Source organism: Ostrea edulis, chromosome 3, assembly GCF_947568905.1.
Source record: "Ostrea edulis chromosome 3, xbOstEdul1.1, whole genome shotgun sequence".
Taxonomy (NCBI): domain Eukaryota; kingdom Metazoa; phylum Mollusca; class Bivalvia; order Ostreida; family Ostreidae; genus Ostrea; species Ostrea edulis.
In genome coordinates, this window is record NC_079166.1 from 84,018,964 (window position 1) to 84,031,306 (window position 12,343).

A 12,343-nucleotide genomic window follows, 5' to 3' on the forward strand; every position below is an offset into this window, starting at 1 on the left:
AATCATTCAATTCTTGTAATTGTTGTTTAATGATACGTTGGTGTTTTCGGTTAATATCCGCATGTAGACTTCCCTGCAGACGTTCACACCTTTTTATGAAACGCCCAAATTATCGACATCCCAGGGCCGTAAATTAACCTTCAATTTGGAGGAGGCAGGACATTAGGCGGGGGTCTGGGGGCCACCCAGGACCCCAGACGCTGAGCACATTTTGTGCACACTGAACACGTTTCGTGCAAAATCCTTGATTCTAGGGCCTTCTAAGATGTTACTTGACTAACTCATTCTAAAAGAAAGATTTGGAATGCTTTTTAAGGGAGGTATCATGTTCTTAGTTATTGGAAACAACATAAATTCTAATGAACTTTAAATTAAAAAATTTTTTGGCTCAAAAGTTGGAGGAGGCAGCTGCCTCCTCCGCCTCCATGTAATTTACGGCCCTGCATCCTGTATATAAACACCTGTGTTATTCCTACCACTCGTCGGTACATTGTTTCACGGCACGTGCAGCACAATTTCACCAAATAAAAGAAGGGTCATGAACAACGACAATCACATGCCAGTAATTTCAATTTGATAAACAGCAGTTCAAAGAAATGTGTACCATAAGCAATAGTTTATTTTTACGTAAAGTTTTCATTGTAATTAGGAATATGTGATTAAGGTCAACTATATACATGTACATGTTTACATTGGATATGAATTTCATTATGTACTCAACTGTGAAGCAATGTGAGCAAAGAATCAAATTTTTATCACTTAAACAAATAAATATCAAAACTATCTTTACTTTTAAACAAACCTTTAGAAAACTCCGTACTTTCATTAAGAAAATTTCATTAGAATGCCCATACTTCACATTAATGATAACACGGTTTTTTAAGTTTTTTTTCTAACTTGATAAATACTTTATTACACGCATGTATTATTTACTAAATGTATATATAACAGCTTTTTGTCTTTATATTTTTGTATACCATTGCATAATGGTGATGAGATCCAATAAATTGAATTGAGTACATGTAGTCTTGAAATATCACAAAGTAAAGAGTTGACAACGATTAAAATAAAAATGCAGACGTTTTCTCGTTTATTCAGTAACTCAATAACTTGCGCGTCTTCTGAATGAAAGTTGTAAAACAAACGTACTAGGTTTTGGTCAGTTATAACATAATACGGGGGTAAAATTCATCTAATCTCCGCTAGCAATGGGTTTTGAGTCAGCTGTGCCTTCGTGCACGAATAATCTCGGCTAACGAAGATGAAAAAAAAAAAAAGAAGCCTAGATAGTCCGCTTGCATTAACATGTATTATGAAGGTGCAATCGAAGAATTATCCAGTAAATCCAATGATGTTGCAGTATATATAGCATGTATTTATTTTATTTTTGACTGAGAGGGAGATAGACAGCTGAGCACGTAATATCGTTTTAGAAGGGGGGGGGGGGGGGGGGGGGGGGCTCATTCATTAGTCCTAACCCGGACCAGCCGAAAAATTTAACATGTAAAGAAAACAAAATGGGAAATAAAAAAATAATAATATCAGAATGAAAGGGGATGGATAATTAATCAGAAAGAAATTGTACTTTCAAGATTTATACTGAACGTACATGTATTAAACTTCCCGTATCTGCATACATTCATGAATATTATAATCAATGATTACCAATGCTCGCTCTCTCTCTCTCTCTCTCTTGCTTTCATTATCTAATGCATCTAAAGATTAAATTAAAGATTTTAATAATCGATAGCGTATATGAATAAAAGCAAATAATCATTAAGTAATTTCTGTTTATATTTATATTAGTTTTTTTCATGAACTAGTTGCATTTGACACCGAGGATTTACATCCTTAAATATTGATTACAAGCACGTAGAATCGGAGAGGGTGTACTTTGAAAACTTGAAAGGTTTTCGTAATCGGAAAATTTAAGCACCATTTTTGTTGTTATTTTATTGCTTGTCAAGAAATTTATACAACTTAACCGGCAACATACCCCTTCTGATACATTGAAAAATATAAGTAATGTTAGCACGGGGTTCTATAAAGTTCAATCTGCAGTTTGGTCATACTTCGTCATTCAATAACTTATTCAAAATTAAAAAAGATGTTTGTCGGATTAGCGGTACTATGATGTATGACTATAACAATGACCTGTGTATAACTTGTACATTCCATGCAAATTCGAAGGGGTTTTCGCCTCATTAGAACAATGAGGGTCAGCTAATCCGTGTATTTGAAATCAACAGAAGTGCTTAGCTTCTTGCGGAAAGTGTGAAATGTATTGGGTCGGCGTAAGATACCCGTGATCTTAGACTAGATCTGATATCTCGCCGATCCAATATATTTCACACTTTTCATGAGAAGCCAAAACCCAAACTAGCTAACCGTAATTTAGTTATACTGTGAGAAAGACCCTAGGAATTTGCATGGTATATACTTATTATACAAAAATCATTGCATTATCCAGACACTCCCGATGAACATTTTTTTTTAATGAAAACCTCTATCAAAGTACATCGAACATAAGTCTCGGTCAAATGTAATTAACTCGGGATTTTAAAAATAAATCATTCGATGGTTTGTATTTTTGCTTCTATTAATTACGTAATAAATTAATTCCAATTTGTTAATCATCGACAATGCTCTAATTTCTATATTGGATCAAGTTATATTTGTCAAGATGCATATCAACACAATATGATGGAGGTAATTATGTTAAACAGCGCATTTGTCACAGAGAGAGAGAGAGAGAGAGAGAGAGAGCACATCGGTAATTATTAAATATCCCTATCACATGTTGTACATGTATGTTTTTCATTTACTGAATATACTAATTCGCATTCAAAACAGGAATTGCCTGCAAGTAGGCATTATTCAAACATAGAATTTAAAAATATTTTAATGAAGAAAGAAGACTAAAAGAAAAAAAGTAAAAACCAGGTTTTCTTAAAAACATAATATATAGTGTTTGGTATCGTTGGAATCGGCTCAATATGCTGAAAAACAATATAAGTATCAGGGGGGAAAATATTGACATTTTTTCTTTTCTTAAAATTTCACCCTTATCTTGATTATTTGGCCTGCGGCACATTTTCACATCTCCCGCAAGGCGCCCGTGGCCAGAACAAAGCCCTTAGCAGCTGTGTGTATTCGCAAATAACACACACCGTGGAACACGGAGGACACGGTGTATCTCCGTGGATTTTCCACTGTGGTCTTTCCACGGTGGGGTGTATAAAACTCGTGTCGTGTACTGTATATATATATATATATATATATATATATAAATGTGTGTGTGTGGGGGGGGGGGGGGGGATGTTTGATATGTGCAAAGTAAATTAGATTGAGTAATACCAGTTAAGTTTTTTGTTTTGTTTTTTTGCACTAGAAGCGATTACATTGACATTCAATTTGTTTTCATACAATATTTAATAATAGCGGTAGACAACTACTTAAACACACTTATTGATAAAAAATGATATAACTATACAAAATAATGCATCAACTATGTTTGAATTACAATGTTATATTCAATACCGAAGGAAATGTTTCCCATTCATACCGTCCATATGAGCAGGTTTACCTTTTTATCACAAGTATCTGTATCTGTCATACCTTTGAGAGTACTGACTGCACATTCCCTACCCAGAGATCCGTGCGCTCCTCACACTACACATCTGTCAACGGCTTTTTACAGAAATCTTATAAAAGTTTCTATAATCCAACATTTATGTTTTGGACTAAATATTTTGTCATATTATGATAAGTTTTTAGTGAAATTAAATTGATGCTTACTGTAAATTGTTTAAAATCGCCGTTTTCTGATCATAAATTTGGAACTACTTCGTAATATGCGTATGAATGTAGGACATACACGTTGTGGAGATTTAAATGTAAATATGGAATCAAAAGTAAGAAAGGCTGTAAAAATAAGATAAAACTTGCAAAATAAGAGACAAACAGCTAAGTGGTAAATATGTACTTATTAAAGTACCAGTGGGCTATGAAATGGGCCTGATGTATCACTTGTTGCCAGAACTTTTAAAGGGAAAGGAAACCGAGAATGATTGTTTATATCATGTGATTATATTGTCACCTGACTCCAAGCGTTGACAGAGGTGTATATGAAGCTTGCGTAGCGCGCCCATTGGTGAGATACCGACTTACTGCAGTCTTACATTGAACCAAATATCACTAATGAATAACTGAGAATGTATGCAAGTTGCATTAACTACATGTACTTTCCCCTAGGTTAACGTCACAGTGCACTGTAGATGTGTGTATTGGGTAGCATTGTTCTTCTTAAGACATTTTGAATTAAAGTATATATAGACAGGTTTAACAAAATGTAAAATACATAGCCATCCACGAAGTATAATGTTTCAATCAAATCTGCTTTGTATGGAAAATCTAATACATCGATTAAAGCTTCAATTTTTTTTTATATTCTGAACACATTTTCCATTACGAAATGTTTACATTGATGCATGTTGATCAAAGAAAGAATAATCAACAGTGACAGCAATCTCATTGTCCTTAAAGGCATGTAAGTACTTCTTTTTCCTTGAATTTACACTTTAAAGTATTTGCACAACATTCATAGTTCAGGGTTCACAAAAATATTGTCGATTCTACCCGTTTAGATTTTTAAGAGAGAGAGAGAGAGAGAGAGAGAGAGAGAGAGAGAGAGAGACTTTAATTAAAACTTAGAACAACTACATCTAAATATTTGGAACTTGAATTAAATAAGAACGAATAGTGTTCTTGTGACCCCAGAACCATGCATATTGTGCAAATATGTAGAATGTACTTCACCGGTCCCCGAAAGTTTACTGAATGTGCATGTCACGCGATCCACATTCTGGTTGCTATGCGAAAGTAAAAAAAAAAAGATCGACGCCATTTTGTTTCCGGTAATTTGCAATAAAACAAGTTCAGATAATGATATCAAATAGCTTACCTATAACTGAAAACTAATCAGACTGTTATTTAGGGTGTTAGTTACATCTGTTAAAGGCAGAGTTTTCTTGATTTTTGGAGGTTTGGGGCTGCATTTGTAAGTTGTATTTCTGTGTCTGTTACAAAGTCTGATTTTGCTGAATCTGGATGATGAATTTCTTTAATAATTTGGCAGAAAGTGATGAATGGATCGATGGATTCTTTTAGAAATATTTTATGACACATTATTGTACAAAGTAACTGTTATACAGTACTTTCTGTGTTCCGTGTGTTGGTAATTATTTTAAGTGCCCTCCAAGTTGATTCGATCGTGTTTGTGTGAGTGCCGGAATTCGGATCCACGAAATTAACGCGGTGGTTCAAAGTCAAATGATTAAATCCTTCTTCACTGAGTGAACTATATGTTCTCCAGCAATCGCTTATGATAGCTGTATCCGGCCTTGTGTGCTTCGTGATTATTGTCACCAGAGTATCTGCAGTTCTCTGTGCCGCGCTGACAAAAAAAAACAACAACATTTTTTGGAATCCCCCTCAATTCCTCCACACGTATTCCTTTGTGATATTTCCTTTTCCCAAATTTTTATTCATCAATTTCAACAATTTGTCCAGGTCCCTCGATGATGTTACTGCCGTATTTTTCTGAATATATTTCACACACTTCTCGTCCAAATACCAATCTGTTATGGTTTTATGGGAAATTTCCAGTTCATGAATTACAATATATTGAGCACATTTATAAACCCGAACATATGTGATAAATTTTTTTCCCAATGATAAATTGTGATTTTCAAATCAAGATGACTTTCTAATCGATACTTTCCTGTTGCATTTTGTGTTGCTACATCTCCAAACCTGCTGTAGGACGACAAGTCCTTTTGCGGTCCAAATACTCCAAAACCACACGATTTGCAAATACAGTCACGAAGAATCAGAATGAGACCTATTTGTATCAGCCAATTAATTATGCTCTCCAAATAATCGCATACTTTTCACAAGATTTTTAAGTTTTACTCGCATATTTGTTTATATTAAACACATGTTGAACTGTCAAAGTCGTTATTATTCGCTTGGCGCAGAATGAGCGCTTGCGAAATTAATAACGGATGTCATTTTGAAGAATCATGTAGATTTGTAAACATTGTTTATTGATCGTATTTAAAATTCCAATTAAAACCTATTTAACATGAAAAAATGTTGAGGACTTCAAGTTTTGGGTGAAAAACCTGGATAATTGTTTTTTTTTTCAAATTCGGCAATCGTTAATGCTATTGTATATCATAAAGAAGACGCCTTCGGTGTACTATATTTTAGCGGGGGGGGGGGTCTTCTTTAGTCATGTTTATTTGACATAGCAACGTTACACAACACTATATAAGTACTATGATACCACAGTGACTATTATACAATTGAAAACTAACGTCAAAATTGATATTGCGCGAAAAACATTTTAAAAAGGTAAGAGTCTAATAATATGATAAGCAATACTCACCTGGCTTCCTGGACACATCCTCAAATATGAATATGCATACAATTAATCATTTGGCAAGCTATGTATTAACATTTTAGAAATGTTTGTTTACAAAGCATATAACCTTTGGCCTAGGGTAAAACCAACAAGAATATTTCAGTAAGTAGCTAATCGTAAATAGAGCAATGTATATATTTAAATTATTAAAATCGGTTAGTATAGTACGTTCTTTGCATGTACAGAACATTGATACATCGAGACAAAATGTCAATACTATGGGAATATGTATATAAATGAATAGCAACAGGGTCATCAGTTTCTCGTCTAATAAATGACAAATTCCAAACATGCCCTTGGTTTAAAGTTACCCTTTTCCCCAACATGATACTCCATCAACTACATTGCTGGGTTTATAATTAATATAATTTTTGACATGATATTTGTTACCGTTACAGTCCTCAAATTGATTAGTTTTAATGACATATTGACATAAAGTACACTTTTCAGCACCACATGGCTGCCATAAATTTTCTTTTTAAAAAACATAGATCATTGTGTTTCTTATGTACCAGAATGTCTTTTATTTTTTTTTTTATTTCTTTTAAAAGCCACTATGATCATATCTCTAAAAACTCTTTTCAAGCGGTCAGAATATTCAAGAATTTTTGACGGTTTTCAAAATCCTGTGAATATTGGGAAGTTCTTTAGAATAGTTCACCACAAAGGGAACAGGGTTACCCTGCTTCGCTTTTTTTTACCTGTAGTTTAGAAGATTTGATCGGTCGAGTTTATCTACTTTCATAGTTTGTTTTCTACATCACTATCTAAATAATCGCGGCTTCTTATTTTTTTTTCTTTATTTCTTTTCGTTGAATTTGATATTTTTCTTCTGTGGAACAAATTCTACGCGCACGGAGTCCAAGTCCAAAGGGGACATATACATTATGTATAAAGGGAATATATATATATATATATATATATATATATATATATATATATATATATATATATGTGATGTTAAAGGACAGAACGCATGATTCTAGACCCTTTTTCTTCAATTTTACAGCAAAATTAAATGTTTTCATACCCTAAACTACTTTAAATGTGCATTTCATGACATAGTTTGCGTAGTTTTCGAGTTTGAAATCGAAGAAATTCAAATTTTGAGACATGAATTGGTTTTGTTTTTTTTATTGTACGTGCCATTATGTGTGACTTCATACATGCATGCACCCTTGAGTCTTAAAACATATGTTTGTCATTTCATAAACAGACTAGATTTAATCGACAAAAAAACAAACAAACAAACAAAAAAACAAAAAACAAAAACAAACAATTATCACGTTAACTGTTTGTAATTTGCGTTGCATTAAGGTGTTTTTTTTTTTTTTTTTTTTTTTTTTGCTGTTTAAGGGTGTCCTAGTTGTGGATAGAAAGAATGTAGGCTGAGTTTATTTTTCATTTTTGGAAGGAAGGTGTGAGAAAAAAAGACGTGGGTATTTTTTGTTGAATCAAATATTTTACCTTAAGAAATAAACTCCCAGTTACTTTTGTCCATATACTTTTTCAAAAACCGCTTAGTCAGAGACCCAGATAAACTGCGAGAAAAAAGATATATCTAAGTTTAGCACTGATCTTCAAATTCAATATACACTCGGATCATCTGACCTTTACCTTGTAGCAAGAAATATGTAGCTTGTGCTCCCAGTTTCTACCAACTGATAATTTTACAAAAAAAAAAATTAAAGACACAAAATAATTGAACTTTTAATTATAAATAACAAAATGTTCTATTTCCTAACTTTAAATCAGATTACAAAACTATGCTTCCTTTTATGTTTATAAATTTTGGTGCATCAGTATAACACTGTGCTCCCACTTCCTAACGACGTGTAGATCACGATTTAAAAACAATCATAAGATTGTTTCATTACAATAAAGTAATATGACTTCTTTTTTAAAGAAAAAATGATTATCTTTATGCATCTGTGATTGTTTGGTGGTTTTTTTGTGTTTTTTTTTTTTGTCGAAATGCACTCGTGAAGTAGCTAGGTCTAGTTGTCAATGATGTAACGTATTATGATTTGTGGAATCCAAATAATAATAATAGTAACAACGCTTATTTTAGTAAACAACTCCAATTACAAGTGTAAATATAGAAATGACATTACCAAATAGTGTGTAGACAGCGAGCCATATAAACATTTATTTACTCACAATATTGCCGATTTCATACCCGGGTCCTCTGCTATATTTGGGTATTTACATTGTTAATTGTGTGCACCGGTTGCTAAACATTTTTTTATTAGTTTTTAAAGATAGCTTACACTACATTCACAATCAGTTGATAGAAGAAGGTCACATGTGACGCCACTGTACCACTTCACAACCTACCTAATCAAAGAAACATTTTTGAAATTGTGGCTTAGATTTCAATCCGTATTGTGGGTTGTCATCGCAATATTTCGGTGAATAAACTATTAGAATTGATTATTATAAGGAAGACAAAATGCATATAATTTTGTAATACTTTGGAAACTTGCGATATGTCCTTTAATAAATGTTATCTGGATTTAAAATGAAAAATCGTCAACGAATATTGTATATTTCCTTCCTTTCAATGCCCCACAAATGCTGTCAAAACTTTTAATATTGAAATCCGTTCCAATCTCCATTGGTATTGCCTGGTCCTAAACTGGATTTTGCCTAGAAAAGAGATCATCATGTTTGATGTTTGCGCAGTTATTAATCATTAATTATATCGTGTCAAATGATGCGAGTTTTAGAATTGTGTGGCTTAATGCATATCCTGTGAGTTTTGGAAAACTGATGTATTAAAATTATAAATTCCAAGAGGAGATGACAGATATATGCTGTTAATTCATTATAATACTATTAAGACAACTGAACTCTAGACTCATCAGATCTGACGTGTTTTATCCCGATTGTTAGATCGTTCTTGGTACACTGATTTTGACTATGGATAGCTCTATTTACTTGATCAATATATAGGGCTCATGGCGGGTCTTACCGGTCGACAAGAGATACGTATTCCCCCTAGGCACATAATCCCACCTCTGGTCTATCCAAGGGCACGTGTTTGTCCTACTCTCTATTTCTTATATCTTGTAGGAGTTCGCTATTTTCGCCTTTCATCCGTTTTCTTTATCAAGTGTAGGTCAAGAGAATGACATGCATACTTTATAGAATGAAGGAACACAGGGAGGCTTGAGATATTAGATTATATTAATATTTTTTTTTTGACTTACATGCTTTTGAGAAGTATGATACCCCAGGTTTTAATATGTCTGAGATTATTGGATTTCAAAATATCATAAGTATAGTTATTTTATACCAGAGATAATCTTAGTGCAACACATGCCCCCTTCTATGTTGTATTCCCCATACCCTTACACACTGAACATATACGGTGTATATCAGTGTGTGTCCACTGTGTAACAGATTATTATTATTTATTATTATCTACAGTATTTATATAGCGCGTTATATAATTAAACAAATTACTCTAAGCGCTTTACATTAAAACAACAATAAACTACAATTAAAAATTGAGCATATCTAAAACAGTGTAAAAAAGATATTCGTTTCATTAAAAGAATATGAGATACGGTGTATATCAATGTCCAGTGTGTATAGTGTGTGTCATGACTATATCGTATCTACAGTGTATATCAATGTTTAGTGTGTATAATGTGTGTCATGACTATATCGTATCTACAGTGTATATCAGTGTCTAGTGTGTATAGTGTGTATCATGACTATACCGTATCTACAGTGTATATCAGTGACCAATATCAGTGTTCAGTATGTACATTGTACGTCAACAAATCTCCAGTATATATAAGGACATATCAATGTCAATAATGTACATTGTATACCAGTATCCAGTATGTACAGTGCATATCAGTGTCCAGTATGTACAGTACATATTAGTATCCAGTATGTACAATATATATCAATGTTCAGTATGCACGGTGTATATCAGTGCCCAATATGTACAGTGTATATCATTGTCCAGTATGTACAGTGTATATCAGTGTCCAGTATATACAGTGTATATCAGTGTCCAGTATGTACAGTGTATATTAGTGTCCAGTATCTACAGTATATATCAGTGACAAGTATGTACAGTGTATATTAGTGTTCAGTATGTACAATATATATCAGTGTCAAATGTGTACAGTGTATATCAGTGTCCAGTATGTACAATGTATATCGGTACCCAGTATGTACAGTGTATATCAGTGCTCCGTACGTAAAATGTGTATCAATGTCCAGTATGTACAGTGTATATTAGTGTCCAGTCTGTACGGTGTATACCAGTGCCCCGTACGTAAAGTGTATATAAATGTCCACTATATACACATTGTATATTAGTGTCCAGTATGTACAGTGTATATCAGTGTCCAGTATGTACAGTGTATAGCAGTGCCCAGTACGTACAGTGTATAGCAGTGTCCACTATGTACGTTTAATAAAAGTGTCCAATATTTACAGTGTATATCAGTGTCCAGTGTAAGGTCCATATCAGTGTTCAGTATGTACATTGTATATCATTGCCCAGTATGTACAGTGTATATCAGTGTCCAGTATGTACAGTGTATATTTGTGTTCAGTATGTACAATGTATACCAATGTTCAGTGAGTACACTGTATGTCAGTATCGAGAATGTAAAGTGTATGTTAGTGTCCGATGTGTACATTGTATAACAGTGTCTAGTATGTAGAGCATATCAGTGTCCAGTATGTACAGGGTATATCATTGCCCAGTATGTACAGTGTATATCAATGTCCAGTATGTACAGTGTATATCAATGTCCAGTATGTGCAGTATATATCAATGTTCAGTATGTGTAGTGTATATCAATGTTCAGTATGTACAGTGTATATCAGTGTCCAGTATGTACAGTGTATACTAGTGTCGAGTATATACAGTGTATACCAGTGTCCAGTATGTACAGTGTATAGTAGTGTCCAGTATGTACAGTGTATATCATTGTCCAGTATGTACAGTGTTTAGCAGTGTCCGGTATGTACAATGTATGACAGTGTCCAGTATGTGCAGTGTATATTAGTTTCCAGTATATATCAGTGTCTAGTATATACAGTGTATATCAGTGTTCAGTATGTACAGTGTATATCAGTGTCCAGTATGTACAGTGTATATCAGTGTCCAATATGTACAGTGTATATCAGTGTCCAGTATGTACAGTACATATCATTGGGTATCCAGTATGTACAGTGTATATCAGTGATAAATATGCAGAACATTTATCAGTAACCAGTATGTGAATAAAGTATTGGCTTAAAACTGCTCTCTATTTGAAAATCATCAACCTAACTGGTGAATATTTGGTACATTATTTGAAGATAAACATATACATGTAAAGTGATTACAAATCAGCAAGCAATTAACCAATTTATGTAGCGAATTTAGCTTGAATTGATTCTCAATACCAAGAGTATTACTTTTGTAACAGAGTGGATGGCGGGAGCTGACTAGAATTGGATTCCACTCCAAGGTATCTTAAATGTTTAATCTGATATTTTACCAACTGGGATGCATAGTGACCGACGATTGAGGCAGTCTGACTGCCGCATTCATTCCCCATCTAAAGCCGGATTGTCCCTAATCAGTCTGTTGTTTTCTTTAACGATCGGTCCAAACCAGAAATGGAATACATGTCATCTGAATCCCACACATGTACTCTGTCTCATACATATGTATAGAGGTACATGTGTGTCTGAATTGTTTTTATTTTTATTTGAAACAAAACTTAAGACTGCGCCCTTACGCTACATCTCAAGGCGGGGGACCATATTATCAAGAGTTCAACATACGTGAATGATTTCGGCGTATCAACATCTTACAATCGATCAATAAGGGTCATC

At 33.6% G+C, this 12,343-nt stretch overlaps 2 protein-coding genes across 2 annotated transcripts in view; both read left to right on the plus strand.

Moving 5' to 3' along the window:
* Positions 1 to 12,343, plus strand: part of LOC125673012 (uncharacterized) — a 1,263,960-nt gene that overhangs the window by 246,966 nt on the left and 1,004,651 nt on the right. The window lies entirely within an intron of this gene.
* Positions 1 to 12,343, plus strand: part of LOC130053657 (uncharacterized) — a 32,825-nt gene that overhangs the window by 9,187 nt on the left and 11,295 nt on the right. The window lies entirely within an intron of this gene.